This window comes from Pogona vitticeps, chromosome 10 (genome assembly GCF_051106095.1).
Source record: "Pogona vitticeps strain Pit_001003342236 chromosome 10, PviZW2.1, whole genome shotgun sequence".
NCBI classification, from domain to species: Eukaryota; Metazoa; Chordata; class Lepidosauria; order Squamata; family Agamidae; genus Pogona; species Pogona vitticeps.
This window is the reverse complement of record NC_135792.1, coordinates 16,580,439-16,592,636: the sequence shown is the minus strand read 5'-3', so window position 1 is coordinate 16,592,636 and position 12,198 is coordinate 16,580,439. Positions and strand designations below refer to the sequence as shown.

The 12,198-nt window shown below is 42.9% G+C and overlaps 1 protein-coding gene across 4 annotated transcripts in view; it reads left to right on the top strand.

The window, feature by feature from the left end:
- The first annotated feature begins 845 nt into the window (after positions 1–845).
- Positions 846–12,198, top strand: part of CDH5 (cadherin 5) — a 55,184-nt gene continuing 43,831 nt past the window's right edge. For 2 of the 4 annotated variants that reach the window (XM_020805885.3, XM_020805884.3), the window contains exon 1: positions 846–1,052. The gene's annotated coding sequence lies outside the window, so the exon portion shown is untranslated. The remainder of the gene's footprint in view (positions 1,053–12,198) is intronic. The other 2 variants (XM_020805886.3, XM_020805887.3) reach the window with 2 other exon arrangements.

Below are 12,198 nucleotides of genomic sequence, written 5' to 3'. Positions count from 1 at the left end.
CTGCAACAGGTTTGTAGATTTAAAAATTCCAATTTCCCCACCCAAAGGTTTCAATGATCCTTTAGGATCCATTCCCTTCATTAATAGGAAGCCATTGGGGCCCATAGGAGAGAGAGATCTTTAAGTTCAGAAAAATCATTGGGGTGGTGACATCACCAGCTTTACACAGCATAAAGTTGCACAACAGGATTTATGGTAACTTCTACTGTTCTTTAGTTTCAGACTTTTGTGCCTGCCAGTTGGAGCAGCACTATTAGCACTAAACTGGTTAACGCCACTAAAGCATATTAAACAATAAAACTATGAAACTTATTTTAGGCATCAATGGAAAAAAAATACAAATGTACAGCCGCGTTAACATGGATCTCCCATGTCTCAAAAATACAGGAGGATCTGGCTGGAAAAAGATCCCCAGAATACAAAGGAACATGGCACTAAAAGCTTGACGACAACAACAAAAGCTTTTACATGTTTATTGGATTCCACAGAAGTTCTCTGATCCACATTTTCTAAATAACTGGGATGTAAGGGCTTTTTGACTACATCCTGCAATTGGCCATAGCGTTTCGGCTGGCCCTGAAGACCAACTTGCCAAGTTGTTGGAATTAATGCTGGCTTCTCTTTTAGACTTCTCATAAAACCCAGTTGTTGTTGCTGTTATTGCATTATATTATACTGATGTTAGCAAGTGGCTGCGGACCCCTCGCCCCACCCGAGGCCTGTCCTTTGCAGCTTCTCAGTTGTTACTCCCTGCCTAAAAGTAGTGAGTCAAAAGTTTTTATCTGATTTCCTCCACACCCATCTCTCGCTCACATTCATAAGGCTTGGAACAATAACAGGATGCCGGGATGCAGGATGGGAAAAGGGCAGACTCCCAGCTGGGAAACCTTGGAGACTGGGAAGTGGAACACTCCCTGTATTGCTTCGTGCAGTGAAATAACAGATTTCATTTGGGGCTGCATATCCCTTTCACTTTATCCAGTTGGTGCCTGGAACGTAGTGGCTGAATTCAACCAACATAATCTCTCTGATTTGGGATAAAGCCCTGCTAGGTAAGAAATGGGGGACTGTGGGATAGAAGGGTTAATTTGGGTCTCTTTGAAGATTCTTTTTCTTATTACAATGATTCTTGGGTTTTAGCTATATTTTCTTTGTTTACTATATTCTATTGAACTGTCTTTTGCATTTGTCTGATCGTAATGACTTTCACCTTAGGTTTTCTATTTTTATAATATTGGCCTCAATTTTTTTGTTTTTGGATCCTCAAACTCTATTGTGGTTTTATTTTTTTATTATGTGACACTTGAAGAATGTGTTTCACAGGTGATTAATAAGTACAAGCAATAAATAGCAATCCATCTCGCTTACAGGTGCTCTTGGTATCCATCAAAGTTCAGTAGACCAAATGTCTCTTTAAGGTACTTTGTAGTCCAAGAATGTGGTTGAAATTTGGCATTACTGATGCTGCCCGTTGTTCTCAAATTGTGTGAATGCAAAGAAGAATAGTAGCAACCTTTCCAGGATGCTCCCAGGTCATGAAATCTTAGATGTTGAGGAGCGGTTCTAAAATCTCCTCCAGCTTTCCAATCTGCCCTGTCAGCCTTCATTAAGAGAGCATAACAGTTACTACTACCAACAATGAGAAAGAGCATTATACCCTGTAACATTTTGCTGCAAGTCGCATTTGTTTGGAATTGGGTGGATAAATAGCAATCTCAGTTTTGTTTTTAGCCTCTGTACCTCATTGTTTCCCTAATCAGAATCTCTTTCTGGAAGCTGCTGATTGCACTAACAAAATACATGCACACATGCAAGGACCAATGTGCTTCCTGTCTCTAAGGCAAGAAGCCACTTAAGATATGGGCGAGATTTTGGTTAGGAAAAGAGCCCATGGACAGGCAGGTTTCACCTCCCACAAAAAAAGCCCCTTCTATCCTAAGGCTATCAAATATTTGGCAGTCCAGATTTATATACAACTCGGAGTGCCTTAACGCTAAAGGAAATGAAGAACCGTGTGTGCTGCCCTAGACAGAGTAGGATTCGGGAGACGATGGTTCCACCATGGAGCAATCTGTGTGTTCTTGGTGCAAAGCTAACATGGGAAGGAAGGGTTTCGGGAACCACCTTGACCTCCTTGCTGGAAAAGGTGGGAGGCAAATGTAACAACAGGGAGCCACTTCCAGTTTGCCAAAGGAGGCCACAAATTTGGAGAGAAACCTTATTTACAGCCACTTATAAACTGCTTACATCTAAAGATTTCAAAGCTGTGCCCAATAATAGTTAAAACAAAGAGAATAAAAACTAGATAAGATCAAGATATAAGAACATGAGAACAGCCCTGCTGGATCAGGCCAAGGGCCCCTCTACTCCAGCTTCCTGTGTCTCACAGGGGCTCCACCAGATACCTCTGGGAGCCCACGAGACAATGAGAGACCTCTCTCCTGATCCCTCTTCCTTGCATCTGGCATTTTGAGGCCCCTTCCTCCTAAGCCTGGAGATTATACATCCCCATCATGGCTTGTCACCTGCGACAGACTTTTTTTCCAGGAATTTGTCCAATCCCCTTTTAAGGCATCTAGGCCAGATGCCATCACTGCATCCTGTGGCAAGGAGTTCCACAGACTAACAACACACTGGGTAAAGAAATATTTTCTTTTGTCAAAATTAAAATACGATAGGGGAAAGAAAGTGATAATTCTATTGGTAGTGAATTTTCACAGTGACAATCGCATTGTTAACACTGGTACTGAACATTCAAAGTACACTACTGGCTGAAATCCTGTCACTGAGTATAGCACTAGAGGAGTCCCACTGAGTCATAGTAAATCACATCTAGACTTGATTAGGCATCCTTCAGTCTTGAGAGACTATGATATCGTGCTCTGTATGTAGGACTTGGAACAGTGTCTAGACTAGACCCATTTGAATCAGAAGCATTTATAGGGGACTTGACTCACCAAACCCCCACTTATTCAATGGGCCTACTCTTCCTATGGGAGGCAGCAGGATTTCAGCCACTGATTACATAGCAATCCTGTTAATCAGTGGAGCGATCATCTTGTCAGTCAAATTATATAAATACTAGACTGCTTCCTTTGAAACACAGATGGAAGCTGTTTGCAGAAAGTTTGTTGAGGTTAGGTTTATGTCATAGAAAAGAATCCTTTGGAAATGCATGCTGTCCTTTAAATAAAAATGCAATATATCACATCATTTAGGGGTGAAGACTGACCAGGCAACCTGTGGACCTCCACTGTCCTCTCTTGGCAGATTCTTTGTGTTTAAACTTTGTTATGGACAGTGCAATCCTTTCAGTGGAGGATGCCTCCAAACCGAGGATAACCCTTTGTTCATAAGAGAATCACATGCAAATGTGGGTAGGGTTTGGACTACAACCCCCAGCATCCACAAGAAACATAATAGCCATGCTGCCTGGGGTAAGATAGGATTTGCAGCCCAAAGAAGGCAACTTTCTCAAACATTGGATGTAGGGTGACCCTGTGTAATGAGCACAGCCACATGCCAAACTTAACAGGCCCCCCATGACTTTCATAGGGGTGTTGAAAATGGGATTTCTATGAGGGATGTTTGCCATACCTCCTGAAAGCCTCTCTTTTGCACAGCTATTGAGGGTGCAGAATATTTGCTGTCTTTTGCATGTGACCAGCCTAAGGATAACAGGGAAAATAAAAGCCCAGATCAAGGGGAAACTTTCACTTAAACGGTTAATACTCCTGGAGGAATTTGGCAAGCTTGAATAGCCTTGCTTCATATCCTCCTTTTGTTGAAGCAAAACGAGGTAATTGAAAACAGGATATATGTAAAGGGATTTGTATAGTCTTTTAACCTTTAGAGGCATTTTTGATTGATTACCTTTAGCAAGGTCAATTGTATGAAAGTCAGCTACTATTTAATAGTGTTGGGAGGATACCTCCATTTTCCCTCCATTTCAAACAGCAGAAACCATACTATTTCCGAGCATCAAAAGAGAATTCTTCTACCGTTCTTCAAGGACACAGGGAGACAATATTATTAGGAGAAGTTATTGTTTTATCCAAAACAAAAGACCTGACCAGTGAGGAACCGAAAGGTGGTTTGGAGAATATTATCCTTCAGTCTTCCCCCCACTCAACACCCTCCAGATATGTTGGACTACAACTTTAATCATCCCCAGCCTGACAGGTTTAGAAAAGCTGCTATAGTTAGTTGTGAGTTTTCTCAGCACAAATAACAGATTGGAGAAGTACATGAGCAGCAAACCAGGGCAAAGGAGAGCCAGGTAGGCAGCCTTGTGTTCCTTGAAAGAAAAATGTGATGTAAGTATAACTAAAAATAAGAATGAATTTATTAGCCATTGAGTCATTGAGTCATGCTTTTTCCACAGTTGTGGGGCATAATTATAAGCCCTACCCACTGAAATCTGGAGACCTTACCTATCATCATCATTACCACAAACACCATGAAAAACATGAGTTCAGGGTCCCAGAGGTCTACTTTTTAATTTCTTTGCTATTTTCTTCAAGCATCCATATTCCTGACTAATGGAATCAATTAAGGCAGGACCTATCCTTAAGAACAAAAACCACTAACTTTGTTTCTTCTGCTTTGCCTCAGAGGTATCAGATTTCTTCATATTACTTTCAGAAGAGAAGTATTTTGGGGTGTTTTTTTTTAAAAAATGCTATCCATCCTAGAGTAATAAAAAGTTCAGTCCACAGAAGTCAGTGAGTTGTTGATCAGGATTCGTTTTCACTTCCCCGTCAGTCTCTGTTCTTCAGGAGTTTTGTCAGCAATCTGGAGATGTACACAGTGCAAAGCTGGCAAAGAATAACATTTAATTGGATGCTTAACTTTCAAGTTAATAAGAGCTTAGCCCTTCATTCTCTTTAGAGGCTTGGGAACTCTCTTGAGAAATCAAAATAATCCTAGTAAACAATTCCTATCCAGCAGTGAGTTCCTCAAGCAAGAGAGTACACGGAGAAATGTGTGTGGCGGGGGGGCAGTATCATGAGCTCATGATGACAGGTCCCTCAGCCAAGTATAACAAGCTTGGAAGCATGGTGGAAATATATTCAGAGTCTCTGCAATAAAAAAGAGATAAATCAAATGCTCTGTTAGGTCCAAACAAAGCTGTTTACGGTCTTGACAAAAATTTGTCTTGTTTTGTAGTTTCTTTAAATAGACATGGCCTCTTACACTGCAATCCTATATATGCTTACTGAGGCATGGGTCCCACAAAACTCATCAGTAGGATGAACTCTGAGCAGACCTACACAAATCAGTAAGGGACCGCTGAGTCCACCCTGTGTCTCTGTTGGTGGAGCTGAGTCACACAACAGAGTCAAACAATGAGGAAACAATTATAACTTTTATTTTTAAATATATTATGAGGGAAGTTGAGGTGAGAAAGTGTGATTAATTCTAAGCCTACTACATCATACTTAATCTAGCCTAATAGCCAGTCTTTGAGAGGTAAAAAGTAGACATGGGGATGAATATAAAAATGAATTGCGACATTCAAGAAGTCTGATCTAAGGGATTTCCCCCCCACCTCCGCCGCTTTCTTTCCTGTAGGGCAGTGGCCCCCAACCTTGGGCCTCCAGATGTTCTTGGACTACACCTCCCAGAAGCCTTCACCACCACCTCTGCTGACCAGGATTTCTGGGAGTTGAAGTCCAAGAACATCTGGAGGCCCAAGGTTGGGGACCACTGCTGTAGGGGATAGGGGATCCCTTCAGTTAGGCTTCCCTAGTCGATGCCGTGGGGGTGTAGAAAGTCAGAGGAAGCCTCACCAAGCAATTCCCCACACACACTTTCTTTGGAAACAGTGGGGGGGGGATCGTTTTGGTCAGGCTTGCCCAAAAGGAAGACTTCCCCACTGCTCTTTTCAATGGAACGGAAGCTAGGATGCAGAACAGAAACTGCCGGGCCAGCAGCCTAGCTTCTGTTTCGGTGGCAATGGTGGCAGAGGAGAAGGTGCCAATAAGGATTAGGTAAGTGGAAGTGGCGGGCGGGGGGAGCTTTTTTTAAAAGATAGTCTCAGGGGCTATATTAAAAAAAAAGACCTGGCAAACCAATTAATTGATTTGTATTTTGTTGGTTCACTGGCAGGGAATTTGTGGGTTGTGGGTCATCAAGGGGGATGACCCACGAACCAAGAGGAACCACATTCCAGGCGGTTCATCCCCATCTGTAGTGAAAATTATTCACAACCTGGATTATTGAACCACTTCCAAGGCAACACAGAGGTGATGGGAAATAGCTGCTTGGATGGCATGACCAAAAATGGGAGAAGTTATTTTTTAAAGGTTACAACTGTCCTACTGGCTTGAGCATTCTGGGAGTTGTAGTTCAAAAGTAATTTTTTTCCTATTCTCCAAATACAATACACAAAACAAGATTTCTCTTCCACACAGTCTGACACATCAGCAGCATAATTCCCAGAACTGCTGGGAAGCAGACTTGAAAGAGAAGCCAGTTTAGTTGCCTAAACAGAAGTTAAACAACTTCTGCAGGAATCTAACATTGCCTTCTGAGTCCCAAGAACCCCTTGGGCATTTAATCTGCTAGGCCTAAATCTTGGAAATATTGTCTTGCTGAGTGAACCAAACACAAGCCTTAGAGCAGCGAGCCCTACTGATGCATGATCTTCTTGAGGCTTGTACACTCCACATCTACGGATGAAAGCCTGTCGTCCCTTCGCCCATGCTTTCTTCAGGCAAATATGATATGTCTGAAGAGGAGCCTTTGTTATATCCACGGTAGCTCTACCCCTAAGCTGGAATCCAGAAGAAAAAGTTGTTCTGGCTCATACAGTATGTAGAGCCTGCATGGTTACAATAGGGTCTGTGCTTCAGACAGGTGGGACTCCAGCAATCCTTTCCTTGCATGGAGTGTACACATGTGGAAATAAATCCCATATACAGTACACTCAGTGGTACAGTACATATGATTACATAACACACTGGTCTGCATCCTATTGGTGTTTATTTAAAGTACGCATAACTTGCCATAGCTAATAGTAAAGATGTCAGGACATGTCTTGGTTGTTTGTGTGCCTAGTCATACACCCAATTACAGTGGTGCCTCGACTTATGACCGTCTTGACTTGTGACCAATTCGAGTTATGACCAGCTCCAGCCGCAACATTTTGCTTTGACTTGCGACCTGCGCTTTGAGATATGACCAGGGGAAAAGGCCAGGGAAAAGGCAGGGAAATTTGAACTGCTAACCGTTCATCAGCTAAGAGCTCCTTCACCCCAGCGGTTATAGAGAGTGCGTTCACAGACAGGCTTTGGACTGCCTGGTATTGCTTTTTGCTTTTTAAAATTTTTAAACTGCCCATTCTGGGTGAGTACTGTACAGGGTTTTGCAGTGTGAGTTTGGACTGAGTGGGGGGGGTTATATTTCTGTGCTGTGGTGGGTCTTGCAGTGTGTTTTTTAGTCCCTGCTAGAATGAGTTTGTTTGATTCTGTAGCTCCTAGGGTTTGGGCTGGGGAGTTATAATGGGTCTTGCAGTGTATGTTTTGGTCCCTGGTGGAATGTTTTTTTTCCCAGCCAGAACGGATTAATCATGTTTCAATGTATTCCTATGGGAAATGGTGCTTTGAGTTACGACCAACTTGCATTACAACCATCATTCCAGAATGGATTAAATTTGCAACTCAAGGCACCACCATATACAAGAGAGATGCACCACAGCACTTAGCTAATTAACTGCAGTTTGCCGCAGCAAATTACACAAATATTACCTTTAACATCAGTAGGATTCTAGTAAAACCTTTTTTGGCAATAAGCATTTGATTATTTTTAAGAATCTCTAATCCTTCTGAGGACAGCAGCACCAAAAACGAAGAAAAGAACATAAAAAGCAGAGATGTAACTCCACCCAAACTTTCAAAAGGGAAAATATAATTTGTATTTTTCCATAGCAACACTGAACTAATTTAGAAAAGTCAAATCATAAAATCAATCAATGTAATATTATGTTTCTAAAATCAAAACATGAATGTGCATTAATTTTGAAAAGTATGAAGTATATTTAAGAAATTATTCATAGCAAGACTATCTAAGTGTAGTGGTTTCAGAACCAGCGTATGTGTATATGGTATATCACTGTCCTGCTGCTAAGCAAGCTGGCCTCAGGGACAAACTCTGTGCATACAATACACAAAACAAGATCAGGGCACCTGTACTAATAGGAAGAAATCTAGAAACAGAGTCCTGCTAAATCAGGTGGTCAGAGATCCAATGCCAAAATCCACAAACAGTTCAGAAATGAAACCAGGCCAGTAGTATCAGAAGACAAACAAGAAGTGGCCAAGATGTGCAGTCGAAGAATCCAAAACTCAGACACAGCAAAGAGTAAACAGCAAAGATCAGGACAGAAGGCATACTGGACCTCGTGTAGAGCTACAGAAGTCCACCCAGAGTTCAGATGCTTTTCCAAATGGCCATCTGGAAACAGAATCCAGCTCTAGGATTGGACTCTTTAGGAGAAAAAGCTTTTCCAAGAGACACCTACACATGAGGAGCCCTTTTCTCCAGAAGAGTCTTTTCCTGCAGCTGAGCACTTAATGTGGGGGCTTGTAGCCGGGCTCATGCCTTTATCCTGCAGAGTTCTTGTGTGCTGAGAGACAATCCAGTTTTCTCCTCTGATTCAGGTACAGAGCTGTCTTCTCCCAGGAATTAAGCTTCTGGGAGGCCCCCAAAGTCTTCAGGATCCTACATTTCCTCCACCTTATCAAGTTTGGACAGGTCTAGTTCATCCTTGTTGAAAGCAGCAAGGCCATGATAATTGCATGCCAAAATTGTTTTTGACCACAGCAGTTCCATGCTCCCTAAATCCATGGGCTTTGATTGGATAGGTAATATAATTAGGCCATTAGGGTCCTCCCTCTGGCCATCTCCTTCCTCTTCTCCTTTTCTGTATATTGATGCAGAGATTTCAGAGTAGGATGGGATGGGAACACCAAAGATATTCATCTTATTATTAAGTAGAGGCACTCCCCGGACCTCCCATGCATTCCCAAACATATTTTTAGAATATTTTCAAAGTTCTAGCTGAAAAAGTCCCATTCTGCCCTTTGGCGAAATGAGAGGGAGCAATCGGCCATGTTTTTAGTGCCCCTCCCCAGCATCCTGTCTCCCAATTTTCTCTCTATAAAAATATATTTTGCCACTAGAGGGTGCAAGGAGGTTTCTTACTAATATACAGTGGTGCCTCACAAGACGAAAATAATTCGTTCTGCAAGACCTGTCGTCTTGCGAAATTTTCATCTTGCGAGGTGAATTTTCCCATAGGAATGCATTGAAATTTAATTAATGCGTTCCTATGGGCCAAAAAACTATGAAAAAGTCACTTACCAGGTAGGGAGCTGGGGAAGCACCATCGGAGGACTGGAGGGGTCCCCTGCAACCGCTATCACCGCTTTCAGAGGTCCCCTGGCAGTCCTCTGATGGTGCTGGGCAAACCTTCCTCAGCACTATTTTTGAATTTCCCACCAATTTCCCCTGCCTTTTTCCATTTGAAGGCTTGCCGAGCACCATCAGAGGCAAGCCTCCAAATGGAAAAAGACAGGGATAAGGGGCGGGAATGTAAAAAATGGTGCTGGGGTAGTCTTCAGAGGCTTGCCCAGCACCATCGGAGGACTGCTGGGGAACCTCTGAAAGCAGCAATCGTGGTTGCAGTGGACCCCGCCAGTCCTCCAATGGTGCTGCCCCAGCTCCCTATCTGGTAAGTGACTTTTTCATAGTTTTTTGGTAGATAGGAACGCATTAATTAAAATTCAAGACATTCCTATGGGAAAACATACCTCGGAAGACAAAAATGTCTTCGTCTTATGGGGCACCAAAAAGCTCGCAAGATGCTTTCATCTTGTGAGTTTTTCATTGTCCGAGGCTTTCGTCTTGCAAGGTGCCACTGTATATAAATTTATGGAGAAAATATATACAGTGCTGCCCCACTAGACACTTACCCCGGTAGATGACGAAATCGCTTCACGATGAGTATTTTGCGATCGCTATTGCGATCACAAAACGGTGTTTAGATGGTATTGGCTATCTGCTGGCTGTTTCAGACTTACACAGGTAAATGTCAGCTGATATTCCAGCCCAGACAAGCCTTTAATAGAGGTGATGTGGAAGTGATGAGTCTATGGCAAAGTAGTTTAGATGGGGAAAATCCGCTTGACGACGATCGGTTCCCTGCTTTGGGAACCGATTTTTCGCTTTACGACTATCAAAACAGCTGATCGTCGGATTTCAAAATGGCCACCCGCTGTTTCAAAATGGCTCCCCGCTGTGTTTCCCCACTTTACAGGCGCCGGAAAATGGCCGCCCTATGGAGGATCTTCGCTTTACGATGAGGTATTTCACCCATTGGAATGCATTGAGCGGTTTTCAATGCATTTCAATGGCTTTTTACTTTCGCTTGACGACGATTTCATTCTACAGCGATTCTGCTGGAACGGATTATCGTCATCAAGCGGGGCACCACTGTATTTTCCCCATAAGAACATATTTTGGAATTTCATAAGATCAGGTCCAGAAATGGACATGTTTGGACCCAAAGCTCAGAAGGTTGTCCATCCTTATTTTCATGGAAGATCTCTAATAGATATGAATGGAAGGGCCCCTATTAGTTTTGTTCTCAAACACTTTGCGTACAGAAAATTACCAACCCACTCTGTGTCCTGTAAGAGAGATTCTGTTCCATCCGGAATCTGCAGCATTATCTGACCAGCATTATTCCAGTTCTCAACTGAAAATAATTAACATTATTGCAAAAGAGAGAAATCCAATAGGTTTAACTGCTGGGGCCACATAAGGCCACCCATTTTGTGGATATGCTAAAGTTTACTATTGCAGCCGGAATTCTATCAGGCAGTGATTGTTAAAGTGAAAAAAGAGAAGAAGAAAATAGCCTAATTATATTTCCTATCCCATCAAAGCCCATATAGCAATCATCCTTCCACAATCACTCACAACCTCAATTGTGATAGTGTGAGAATATTTGCTGAGTGAGAGGAACAAGAAAAAGATGTCTGTTCTAGAATGCAAAAATTCTGTGGCAACACGTATTTTACTTCGCCCTGAAGGTCTGCAAAATGGTTGGTATAACAGTTACAAGAAAATGCATTCTGCCTTCCCTCGGGCTTCTGTAGTTGGAGTGTTTTGGGTTTCCCTGGGGAGTTCAGCCATCACTTGATTTCTGCTTTGGCACTAAGAACACAGTGTACTAACAGCAATTTCCCTTTTCCTCAATACGTACCAGAAACTGTCTTTTTAACTCCACAGTTTTATTTATTTATTTAAATATTTTTATCCTGCCTTTCCCCTTAAAAAGACTGCAAGGCGGCTTGTATAAGTAAAAAGACAATATTTAAAAACTAAAAAACAGTAGATATATAAATATTAAAAAAGAATTGAGTGTTATATTGAAAACACTAACAAAATCAGTACTAAAACACATTGGAAACAACATTTCAAAACCCTTCTCAGCCCACCAGTTATTAAGGGAAAGCCTGCCAGAACAGAAAGGCCTTCACCTGTTTGCGGAAGGACAGCAACGATGGGGCCAGCCTAGCTTCCCGTGGCAGGGAGTTCCAGAGTCTGGGAGCAGCAACAGAGAAGGCCCTCTCCCGTGTCTCCACTGAGAAGACCTGTGAGGGAGGCAGGACCGAGAGAAAGGCCTTCCCTGATGGTCTCAATGCCTGGGCAGGCTCATAGAGAGAGATGCAGTCTTTTAGATAGATTGGACCCAAGCTGTTTACACCTTTATAGGTTAAGACCAGCAATTTGAATTGTGCCTGGAAATGGATCAGCAGCCAGTTCAGCCACTGTAACGGGGTGGTGGTGGTGGTCACAAGATCTCTGTAATCACTCCCAGTAAGCAGTCTGGCTGCTGCATTTTGGACCCTCTGGAGTTTCCGAACCCTTTCCAAAGGCAGCCCCACGTGGAGCTTATTACAGTAATCCAGTCAAGATGTAACTAGGGCTTGTGTCACCGTGGGGCCAGATCAGCCCTCTCAAGAAACAGGCACAGCGGGCGCACTACTGTTAACCGTGCAGAGGCACTCCTGGCCACTGCCAGAACCTGGGCATCCAGGCTCAGAGAGGAATCCAGGAGCACCTGACCAAGCTGCACACTTGTGTTTTCAGAGGGAGTGTGGCCTCATCCAGCACAGGCTGCTGCAA